This window comes from Cricetulus griseus, chromosome 3 (genome assembly GCF_003668045.3).
Source record: "Cricetulus griseus strain 17A/GY chromosome 3, alternate assembly CriGri-PICRH-1.0, whole genome shotgun sequence".
Lineage (NCBI taxonomy): Eukaryota > Metazoa > Chordata > Mammalia > Rodentia > Cricetidae > Cricetulus > Cricetulus griseus.
The window spans coordinates 105,250,301-105,262,406 of record NC_048596.1 but is presented as its reverse complement, the minus strand read 5'-3'; positions in this window follow the sequence as shown (position 1 = coordinate 105,262,406).

Here is a 12,106-nt window from a genome sequence, read left to right as displayed (position 1 = left end):
CATTTTTGCATTTAAATATACATTTTATCTCAACATATGTCGTTATGTATATACAACATTCCAAAATATTAATAAAATAAGACAAAATCTTTTGGTCACCAAAACTACAGGACAGGAAAGTCAATTTGAACAACTTGTTTTCAAGAATCCTAGATCTGTGTTTTGGTGCATATCTCTGCTTTTAAAGTACATCCAGTGTGACATAACATTTCAAAAGTCTCGCTGGCACCATTTTCTCTACTCATACTATATATTTGGATAAGTTACTTGCATTTTAAGGGTTTAATATAATTTTTCTCTCCACATTTCAGTTAGGAACTTTCAATTTGTATTACATATGATTCCCTTTTCACAACCACTGATAAGCCCATCACAGAAAGTATTTCCGTCATATTATTTTTAACGTCTAACATTTTTTGAATCTTTAGATTTTCTATTTCATTGAGTGCATTTCTCATTTGTCTTACATTCTTTTACTTCTTGTTTAAAATTCCTGAGATTGACGGGTTATATTACATGATTGCTAACATCTTTAGTTTTTGTAGAGCTCTTGACATAGTAATAATAGTTGTTTCAATTTCTCTGGTATTCTAACACATTTCATTGCCATATTGGATTTGTATTGTCACCTAAATGTGTGTATTTTTTTTTTTACCTGTTGACATGCTTTGTTATTTTTTTCATGATGAAAGTCAGTGATGCATAATATGAATGCATTTAAAAAAACAAAACTCTACATGATATATATATATATATATATATATATATATATATATATAGAGAGAGAGAGAGAGAGAGAGAGAGAAACAGGGCTTACATCATTCCAAAATCCTAATAAGATGTAAAAGTTTTTTTATTTCAAGCATTTTTCTTTTGTTCTTAATATTTGATGCTGTTTTAATTAACAATGATATCACACATCTCTGATATCTTGACTTTTCTGTCTTCCATGGACAGTTGCAAAATTTTTAGGTATAATTTCATCATTTTAGAAAGGTGTTCTGTTTAGTGAACTCTAGAAATATAAGGAAATAAGGGAAACAAGTTTTTCATTCTTAGTTACAAATCTTTGTTAGTGTGTCTAAGAATAAGTTTTAATAATGAAGAAAGTTCTGGATTGTGCCCTTAATTCATATTTATCCCACCTTCAGCTATGCAAGCACTTACCTCATGTATTCACCACAAGCCTGAATGGCAGAGTTAAATTCACTGAAGATAATGGTGTTTGTCAGGAGACTTCAATTCTGAAGAGTTTCTCACACTCAGGCCTCTCATACTTTTACCCCAATTGATGTCTAAATGTTCCTGCTCATTTTGTGACTAAGGATTTCTTCTTCAAATATTTGGATTTCACTGACCTCCTGGATGAGTCTTGCTATTAGAAAATTTTGTGGAACTTTTCATGAGTTCTCAATTTGTTGATGGGACTAAGAAAAACAATCCAATTTGAATTAGAAATTTTTCATCTAAATAACAGGCATTGAGGGCATTCACATTTACAATGAGGGATCTGAAACTGGAAACAAGAAATGTAGGTTTTGAATGTTAACTGCTACTATGATCATTGTACTTTTAATCTCATGGTAGGGGACTGAATCCAGATGTATCTCTTACTGCCTGCTACTGATACATTAAATGCCATGGGATTCTGCCTTGTTAACAGTTAACAACATTAAAATTGGGATGCTGCTTGAGTTTTCTTCAGTCCCATCATTAAAGCCTTTATACATGGGGCTATTTTATTCCTCTATTCATATTTTTTGCATTCATAAACAATTTAGATTGTTTCTCCAACAGATATAACAAAGGTTGAAAATGTGTTTATTTAAGATGAGTAAATGGGCCCTTTCCGTGGACTCACCGCAGACCAGGTGAGCCACCCCCTGCTTTTACCCAATTCTTGTCCTAAGCGCCATCCACCCAGATCCCTCCAGGCTGGTCCCTGCTTGAAACAGACACGCCCAGGCAGGGTGGAGCTTCCTGAATCTGGCTTGGTTCAGGACACTCTTCCTTCCCTTTCCGTGGACTCACCGCAGACCAGGTGAGCCACCCCCTGCTTTTACCCAATTCTTGTCCTAAGCGCCATCCACCCAGATCCCTCCAGGCTCGTCCCTGCTTGAAACAGACACGTCCAGGCAGGGAGGAGCTCCCCGAATCTGGGTACAGGCCACTCTTCATTCCATTCCCGGCGACCGATCCACCAAGAGGCCTAACGCCATCAGAGTGAGGAGGCTACGAGGAGAGGCAAAACCATCCAGAGCTTCGGACATTGAATTCCTGGCCCACACACACTACAGAGTAACAAGAGGAGATAGAGAGATCCTACCTGCACTCACTGGAAAAAGATATGGGAAGAAGACAGAATAAGAACCCGCTCAACAACAGAAAGACCAATATGACACCACCAGAATCTAGGGACTCCACTCCAGCAAGATCTGAAAAGCCCAACACAGTGCATGAAGAAGAGATGGACCTCAAAAATTATCTGAGCAAGATGATAGAGACCTTCAAAGAGGAAACAAGAAAATCCCTTAAAGAAATAGAAGAAAAAGTAAGCAAAAAATTACACGATATGGAGGAAAAGACAAACCAAAATATTCAAGAAATAAACAAATCTCTTAAAGAAGCTAAAGAAACCCAAGATAAAACAACCAAACAAGTGAAGGAAGCTCTTGAAACAGTTCAAAACATGAAAGCTGAATTAGACACATTAAAGAAAACACAGAATGAAGCGATGCTGGAAATGGAAAGGTTGGATAAACGAGCAGGATCTAAAGATGTGAGTATAACTAATAGAATTCAAGAGACAGAAGAGAGAATCTCAGCTATTGAAGACTCGCTAGAGGATATACATTCATCAACCAAAGAAAACCTCAAGACCAACAAATCCCTAACACAAAATATACAGGAAATATGGGACACCGTGAAAAGACCAAACCTAAGAATAATAGGTGTAGAAGAAGGTGAAGAAACACTGCTCAAAGGTACAGAAAACATATTCAACAAAATCATAGAAGAAAACTTCCCCAACCTACAGAAAGATATGCCTATGAAAGTACAAGAAGCTTATAGGACACCAAACAGACTGGACCACAAAAAGAAGTCCCCCCGACACATAATAATCAAAACTCCAAATCTACAGAATAAAGAAAAAATATTAAGAGCTGCAAAGGAAAAAGGCCAAGTAACATATAAAGGCAAACCAATCAGAATCACACCCGACTTCTCAATGGAAACTATGAAAGCCAGAAGGTCTTGGATAGATACACTACAAGCACTAAGGGAGCATGGATGTCAACCCAGACTACTGTACCCAGCAAAACTTTCAATCACTATAGATGGAGAAAACAAGATTTTCCATGACAAAAACAGATTTAAACAATACATATCCACAAATCCAGCACTACAGAAGGTTCTGGAAGGAAAACTCCAACTCAAGGAACATAACTACATGCACAAAAACACAGGCAATAGATAATCTAATATTGCCAAACACAAAAAGAAGCAGGAGAGCAAAATCCACACACAATGACACCACCAACAATAAATCCAAACCAAGCAAGAACCAACGAACAATGGACATTAATATCCCTAAATGTCAATGGCCTTAACTTACCCGTAAAAAGATATAGGCTAACAGAATGGATACGAAGACAGAATCCATCTTTCTGCTGTTTACAAGAAACACACCTCAACTTCAAAGACAGGCGATACCTCAGAGTAAAAGGATGGGAAAAGATTTTCCAATCAAATGGCCTCAAGAAACAAGCAGGTGTAGCAATCCTAATATCTAACAAAATGGACTTTAAACTAAAATCAATCAAAAGAGATGAAGAAGGGCATTTCATACTCATCACAGGAAAAGTCCATCAAGATGAAATCTCAATCCTGAACATCTATGCTCCAAATACGAAGGCACCCACATTTGTGAAAGAAACATTACTAAAGCTCAAACCACACATAAAACCACACACACTTATAGTAGGAGACTTCAACACCCCCCTTACACCACTAGACAGGACCACCAGACAAAAACTTAACAAAGAAACAGAGGATCTGAAAGAAGTCATGGCCCAACTGGGGTTAACGGATATCTATAGAGCATTCCATCCAAACTCAAAAGAATATACCTTCTTCTCAGCACCACATGGCACCTTCTCCAAAATTGACCACATAGTAGGCAACAAAGCAAACCTCCACAATTACAAAAGAATTGAAATAACCCCCTGTATCTTATCAGACCACCATGCATTAAAGCTAGAATTCAGCAACAATACAAATGGCAGGAAACCTGCAAACTTTTGGAAAATGAATAACACCCAATTGCACCATTCCTGGGTTGAGGAAGAAATAAAAAAACAAATTAAAGACTTCCTAGATTCTAATGAAAATGCAGACACAACATACCCAAATTTATGGGACACTCTGAAAGCAGTCCTAAGAGGGAAGTTCATAGCACTAAGTGCCCACATGAAGAAACTAGAAAAAAGTCACATTAGAGAACTGACAGAACAACTGAAAACACTAGAGCAAAAAGAAGCAAACTCACCAAGGAGGAGTAGACGCCAGGAAATAATCAACCTGAGAGCTGAAATCAATAAAGTAGAAACTAGGAAAACATTACAAAGAATCAATGAAACAAAGAGTTGGTTCTTTGAGAAGATCAACAAGATAGACAAACCTCTAGCCAAACTAACCAAAAGGCAGAGAGAGAGCACACTAATTAACAAAATCAGAAACGAAAAGGGGGATATAACAACGGACACTGTGGAAATCCAGAGAATCTTTAGGTCATACTTTGAAAATCTGTACTCCACAAAATTCGAAAATCTAATGGAAATGGACAGTTTCCTGGATAAATATCACTTACCAAAATTAAATCAAGATCAGATAAACAATTTAAATCGACCCATAACCCCTAATGAAATAGAAGCAGTCATCAAAAGCCTCCCAACCAAAAAAAGCCCAGGACCAGATGGCTTCACTGCAGAATTCTACCAGAAATTCAAACAAGAGCTGATACCAATACTCCTCAAACTGTTCCGCACAATAGAAGCAGATGGGATATTGCCAAACTCCTTCTATGAGGCTACAATCACTTTGATACCCAAGCCACACAAAGATAAGAATAAGAAAGAGAACTACAGACCAATATCTCTCATGAACATTGATGCTAAAATACTCAATAAAATATTGGCTAATCGAATCCAAGAACATATCAGAAAAATCATCCACCACGATCAAGTGGGCTTCATCCCAGGGATGCAAGGATGGTTCAATATACGAAAAACCATCAATGTAATCCACCATATAAACAAACTGAAAAAGAAAAACCACATGATCATCTCACTAGATGCTGAAAAGGCCTTTGACAAAATCCAACATCCCTTCATGATAAAGATCTTGGAGAGAACAGGAATAACAGGAACATATCTAAACATGATAAATGCGATATACACCAAACCAATAGCCAACATCAAACTAAATGGAGAGAAACTCAAAGCATTTCCTCTAAAATCAGGAACAAGACAAGGATGTCCACTCTCTCCATATCTCTTCAATATTGTTCTTGAAGTTCTAGCTAGAGCAATAAGACAAGATCAGGATATCAAAGGGATACAAATTGGAAAGGACGAAGTCAAACTTTCACTATTTGCAGATGACATGATAGTCTACATAAGTGACCCGAAAAACTCTACCAGGAAACTCCTACAGCTGATAAACACCTTCAGCAAGGTAGCAGGATACAAAATTAACTTAAATAAATCTGTAGCCCTACTGTATACAGATGATAAACTCAATGAGAAAGAAATCATGGAAACATCACCTTTCACAATATCCACAAGCAACATTAAATATCTGGGGGTAACACTAACCAAAAAAGTGAAAGACCTGTACAATAAGAACTTTGAGACTTTAAAGAAAGAAATTAAAGAAGATACCAGAAAGTGGAAAGATCTCCCGTGCTCTTGGATAGGCAGAATTAACATAGTAAAAATGGCAATTCTACCAAAAGCAATCTACAGATTTAATGCAATCCCCATCAAAATCCCAACACAGTTTTTCACAGACATTGAAAGAACAATACTCAACTTTATATGGAAAAATAAAAAACCTAGGATAGCCAAAACAACTCTTTACAATAAAAGATCCTCTGGAGGCATCACCATCCCTGACTTCAAGGTCTACTATAGAGCCATAGTTCTGAAAACAGCTTGGTATTGGCACAAGAATAGACAGATAGACCAATGGAATCGAATTGAAGACCCAGATATTAACCCACGCACCTACGAACACCTTATTTTTGACAAAGGTGCTAAATCCATACAATGGAAAAAAGATAGCATCTTCAACAAATGGTGCTGGCACAATTGGATTTGAACATGCAGAAAATTGCAGATAGATCCATACTTGTCACCATGCACAAAACTTAAGTGCAAATGGATCAAAGATCTCTCCATAAACCCAGCCACACTGAATCTTTTAGAAGAGAAAGTGGGAACAACCCTTGAACAAATTGGCACAGGAGAACGATTCCTGAACATCACGCCAGAAGCACAGACACTGAGGTCTGCAATTAATAAATGGGACCTCTTGAAACTGAGAAGCTTCTGTAAGGCAAAGGACACAGTCAGTAAGACAAAACGACCACCCACAGAATGGGAAAAAATCTTCACCAGCCCCACATCTGACAGAGGTCTGATTTCCAAAATATACAAGGAGCTCAAGAAGCTAGCCACAAAAACACCATACAATGAAATTAAAAAGTGGGGTGCAGAACTAAACACAGATTTTTCAACAGAGGAATCTGAAATGGCTGAAAGACACCTAAGAAAGTGTTCAAAATCCTTGGCCATCAGAGAAATGCAACTCAAAACAACTCTGAGATACCACCTCACACCTGTCAGAATGGCTAAAATCAAAAATACCAATGACAACCTATGCTGGAGAGGTTGTGGAGAAGAAGGAACACTCCTCCATTGCTGGTGGGAGTGTGAACTTGTAAGACCACTTTGGAAATCAGTATGGTGGTTGCTCAGAAAAATGGGAATCAATCTACCTCAAGATCCAGCCATTCCTCTCTTGGGTATATACCCAAATACTGCTTGTCCATACAACAAGGACATATGTTCAACCATGTTCATAGCAGCATTGTTTGTAATAGCCAGAACCTGGAAACAACCTAGATGCCCCTCAACTGAAGAATGGAAAGAGAAAATGTGGTACATTTATACAATGGAGTACTACTCAGCAGAAAAAAGCAATGGAATCTTGAAATTCGCAGGCAAATGGATGGAACTAGAAGAAACCATCCTGAGTGAGGTAACCCAATCACAAAAAGACAAACATGGTATGTACTCACTCATATATGATTTTTAGACATAGAGCAAAGGTTTACCAGCCTATAATCCTCTACCCCAAGGAAACTAGAAATCATGAATGACTCTAAGGGATAAATGGACCCCAGGAATGGGAAATGGCATGAACTCCCGAGCTAATTGAGAGCATGAGGGTAGGGGAGTGGGTGCTGCCACAATAAGAGCACAAGATGAAGAGTAGAGGAGAAGAAATGGAGGAGCAGATATATTGAGTTGGGGGAAGAATAGAGGAGAGAGAGCAGGATGAGAGATACCGTATCAGAGGGAGCCACTATAGGTCCGAGAAGAGATCTGGAACTAGGAAGATCTCCAGAGACCTATAAGGATGACACGATCTGACAGTCTGGGCAGTGGAGGAGAAGTTGGCCTAGAAACCCTTCCCCTAGAATGAGTTTGATGAATACTCTCTGTGCTATTCTAGAGTCCTCATCCAGTGGCTGATGAGAGCAGAGACAGACATCCACAGAAATACACTGAGCTGAAATCTGGAACTCAGTTGAAGAGAGGGAGGAATGAAGAACGAAGGGGTCTGTACCTGGTTGGAGAAACCCACAGAAACAGTTGGCCTGAAAAAGGGAAAGCATATCGACCCCAGATGCTCTTTGGGAGGACAGTACAGGACTAATCCAGCCCCCTGATCATGGATGCCAATGGGGAGGCCCCTGCACTCCTGGGATTTTTAGACATAGAGCAAAGGTTTACCAGCCTATAATCCTCTACCCCAAGGAAACTAGAAATCATGAATGACTCCAGAGGGAGGTGGACTGGCGTTTTGCCCTGGTGGGTGGGAGGGACTTCGAGAGCCCATCCCACTTGAAGGGATTCGCTCTGTCTCTGAACACATGGGGAGGGGCCTAGGCCCAGCACAGGAAGATTTGGTGGACTTGGTGGAACCCTGGTTGGGGGCCCTACCCTGCCTGGGGAGTGGCGGGTGGATGGGGTGGGGGGTAGGTTGGAGGTGGGGGAGAAGGAATGGGGGGGGGGGAGGGAGAGGGAGAGGGAAAGTATATGTGAAAATATTAATAATTTAATAAAAAAAGAAAAAAAAAGATGAGTAAATGGTTCTGATTATTCACAGGGGTAATTTGAAACAGGGAAAAGGAGTCACAATAACAGTTGCCTGGGGAGTGGCGGGTGGATGGGGTGGGGGATAGGTTGGAGGTGGGGGAGAAGGAATGGGGGTGGGAGAGGGAGAGGGAAAGTATATGTGAAAATATTAATAATTTAATAAAAAAAGAAAAAAAGAAAAAAAAAGAATAATTAGATAAATGCAACAAAGGAAGAAGAAGAAAAGAATGTTAGATTTCAGTGATAACACTAGGCACCATGGAATTATAAAAAATAAAATCTTTGAGTCTTTTAAGAGGAAAAAAAAAAAAAACAGTTCGACAGAGAGTTACAGTGATGCTTCTCTGAGATAAGGAAAAACCCTGAAGTTAGGAATCCCGATGTTCTCAAGACCCCAGAAAGAGAAAGGAAATAGATGTCTCCTGATTTTTAAAAGTAACTATCACACATTGTCGCCTTGGTACTAGCCTAGCAAGCCCTGGTGGCTTCTGGCTGGCAAGAACTGTTAAAATGAGACATGAACATTTAAACGAGATACCAAATTTAATGTTAATTTGAAAGTTGAATTGAGAAACAAATAGCTCCTTACTGATCCCACTTCCATTTCATTTTCCCCATTCCCTTCTTATTTCATTATCCAGTGGCATTTTTAAAGGCTTGTTGTGGTGTTTTGAAAACCAAATTCCTCTTTCAGATGATTCTGTCATAAACCCAGTTACCAGAAATAATGTTTCAGGCAAAAGTTGTTTCTAAGCCACGTTTGTACAAATTTAATTTTTCCTTTGAAGTGACACCATAATTTTACAAAATGATATCAATAAAAATCAATTTTTATGTAATAAAAGTGATATTTTACTTCTAAAATCTACTAGTACTCTGAGATGAAACCATAATATACATTGTAATCATAGCTAGGGCTTGCTTAAAGTATTAATAAAGTTTTTTTCAGATAAATAGATCCTGTGGGATATTTAAAGGAATATAAGGAGATTTAGTATTGAAATTGCTGTATACAATCATAGAGGCTAAAATGTCTCATTTGGTGGTTGTTTTTATGATGGAGAACTATAAATATCACATTCAAAACAATTTTAAATGTGAGAGAATCAGGAGTGCTAAGTAATGGATTTCCTGGGGCAGGGGAATGATCGTTTCCATCTCAAGGAAAAGAAAATTGACTCTTCTCTGCTTTGTTTTCTACCTAAGCCTTCAACAAATAGATAATGAATGTTTCATTCATGATGAAGACATCATTTGGGCTTGATTTTTTAAAGATGTGTGTGTGTGTGTGTGTGTGTGTGTGTGTGTGTGTGTGTGTGTGTGTGTGTGTGTGTGAAGGGTGTGAATGTAAACATGCATTCATATACACAGGTACCTAGCCATGAAAACCAAAAAAAGGCATCAGATCTGGTTCAGGAGTTATGGCTAGTTGTGAGTTGCCAGATGTGGATGCTGGGAACTGAACTCTGTTCTTCTGGAAGAACAGAAAATAATCTTAACCACTGAGATATCTATCCAGAACTGCATCATTTTTCCCCATATATTTTGTATAAATACCCTAAGTGACACATCTAACTCACAATCTATTTTGTGGCTGATGTCATGCTTTCATGTTCCTAAGAGAGAGAAATTCCAAACTGTGCCTTCCACTGCTAGCCAGATACAGTAATTATTCCCAGGTGTCTAGTTAATTTTTGAAATGATACATAAGCAAGGAAAAAAACTGGTGCAATTGGTGGACTCAGTTCTTCCTTTTATTTAGTAGAAAATAAACAAAAAAGAAATGAACATTGACTGAGTTTTAAAAATATACAAACATATATACAAATCAAACTAGGTGACTTTATCTGACACTCAAAGTATCATTAACCTTATTCTAAATGCTAATCTCTTATTCAACATTTACACATTATGTGTATAATCTCTGCACTGAAACTCTATCAGGGATCCAGATCACATTTGTTCTGGGAAAGTTTACAGTTCCAAATCACACGTCTTGTCAAATTGCCTTCGTTGTTTCTCTTCTTTCATTATGAAAGAGAATTTCATTCCTCATTTTGAGGTCAAGTTTTTATTGGTAACTTATTTTATTGAATAACTTTCAATGTACACTTTTATATTTTCTTAGGAGAATTACTTTATGGACACTTCGCAAGAAGATATTTAACATGATATTCTAAGTACAGATTATAGATGATTTTTTCATTACTGATGATATTCATATTGACTATTTGATAAAAATATACTTCTAAGCTCTTGGACTTGAAGCTCACCTACTTTGGAGACCTGAGAGATGTCTGAGAAAATATGGGGGCATGAGTTTTGGCCCCAGAATATAAACACACATGAGTACACATCACCACATGCATGCACAAACTTGTGAGCATATACCCCTTCGTGCATATGAACATGTACTTTTATATACACCACACACATTCATGACCAGTTTCAAAAGTCATCTTTATCACATGCATGTTCTGTACTCTAATGCCTTGTGTGCAGTTACTCAGCTATATAGAAACATTGACCACCCTCCATTGTGCTTTAATCCTTTAACCATGCTGCCACCTCCAGTTGTGGATGCTCTTCTCACTTACTTGTTCTCTAATATAGCTCTATATAACTTACACTCTTGATTAACACACAAATGTGAATATCTATTGTTCTTGATCTCTTTATTAAATTTAACAATGAATTATTTAAGTATTAAGAAGGATGGTAAAAATGGCTATTTAGACATAAAGATGAAAGAATTGAACATGGTGAAGAAAAATTATATTAATATTTTATTTTACCACATTTATTAATTTTTTCAACAAACTAATTTATGATGCAATTCTTAAAAATAAAACTGTTTAGACTAGCAGATAAGAATATAATTTTAAATTCTGATTTGTATTATAATCTATGTCAGGTAAATTCTGTCCTTCTATTTGGTTCCAATGAATGCTTTTCCAGATTATTTTCTACAGCTCATGGTGATGCTTCAGGTTTCACTTAAGTTCTATAACAAGACCCCTTCCTGGTGTAGAAGCTATGTTTATCTCAGGCAGCTTTTATAGCTTTCATTGTAATTTTCAAAGAGCCTTCTAATCTTATGTATAAATTAATTTACTGATGGTATTGAAAATAAAATCAATTCTTCTCTATCATTTTTCTTGAAATTGGATACCTCTCTGATTTTTATGACTTCATTATATCAACAAGAAGTAGAGCCTGTTATTAGATTTTTCATCTTGTAGTGGGAGAGAGAGCTGTGGTGTATGACAATTGAATTACTTATTCAGCAACAGGGGAAATAAGGAAGGGTTGTGAGTTGTGGATTTATAAGACCCACTGAGACTGACTCCACCTACCACTCCTTCCAAGCTACTCACTAGAGGAGTCACTTTGATTAAGTTACCATGGTGACATCTGGGTTTTCAAAGATTAGTCATTTTCATAGTAGTCTAGGTCCTATTTTCTTAATTCAGTTACTTCAATAAATAGCAGCAGTTCCCTTTGGCAATAGGAGGAGGAATATTTAAATTTTATAGCTGTTATACTGTTGTGGAGTTTTGACAATTGTTAACAGGCTGCTAACAAGGGTTCTGTTCTATAAACTGAGTTTCAAGCTAGAGGTCTATATTTTGACTATTAGGCTGTGTGCTTCTTCTTAG